This window comes from Mesocricetus auratus, unplaced genomic scaffold (assembly GCF_017639785.1).
Source record: "Mesocricetus auratus isolate SY011 unplaced genomic scaffold, BCM_Maur_2.0 Super-Scaffold_100691, whole genome shotgun sequence".
Classification (NCBI taxonomy): domain Eukaryota; kingdom Metazoa; phylum Chordata; class Mammalia; order Rodentia; family Cricetidae; genus Mesocricetus; species Mesocricetus auratus.
The window spans coordinates 38,355,295-38,355,929 of record NW_024429267.1 but is presented as its reverse complement, the minus strand read 5'-3'; the positions used below and the strand labels follow the sequence as shown (position 1 = coordinate 38,355,929).

The 635-nt window shown below is 39.2% G+C and overlaps 1 non-coding gene across 1 annotated transcript; it reads right to left on the bottom strand.

The window, feature by feature from the left end:
• Positions 1-253: 253 nt before the first annotated feature.
• LOC121137737 lies at positions 254-360 on the bottom strand. The gene has a single exon (XR_005875040.1). It is a non-coding gene; the product is annotated as a U6 spliceosomal RNA (small nuclear RNA).
• Between the last annotated feature and the right edge of the window lie 275 nt (positions 361-635).

The following is a 635-nucleotide window of genomic DNA, read 5'->3' as shown; positions in this document are numbered from 1 at the left end:
GCTGCCACAGAAAAGGCCACTGGCAGCCCTATACCTTCCTTTTCATTTACCTGAAAGCTATGAGTCTAATTAAGCCTCTCATCCCTTAAGTTGCTTCAGGTATTTGGTCAAAGGAATACTCTAACTAATATAGTTATCATACAAATAGTGACATTTTCACACCTATTCCATTACCCTTTGTTGTGCCCCCTCCTTTCTCCTCTTAGAAGTCTCCCTTCCATCTTTTGGTCCACTTTGTATTTTCATGTCCTACACATACACGGAACACCTCAAGAATTTGCATACCATCCTTGCACGGGAATCATGTTAATCTCTGTGTCATCCCAACTTTTTATATATGTGTTGCCGAGATGATAACACCATAGGCCTTTTCAACAGCAATTGAATGGGTATGAATTCTATGCCTATTGAAACTATCAATCAAAAGGATATGCATATTGGCTTAGATACCTGTAAACTATCAAAAGTTCACAAACTCTTTCTCAGATATATATTGCAAAATTAAGGAACGAGAAGGGATTTGGGAAAAATGGGACCTGATAGGGAAGCATGAAAATCCATGGCTGCAGTAGAAATGATTAGGGTGTACACAGGACTAGAGAAAAACTGGTCATAGGAGCTGGAAAACAGGTCTT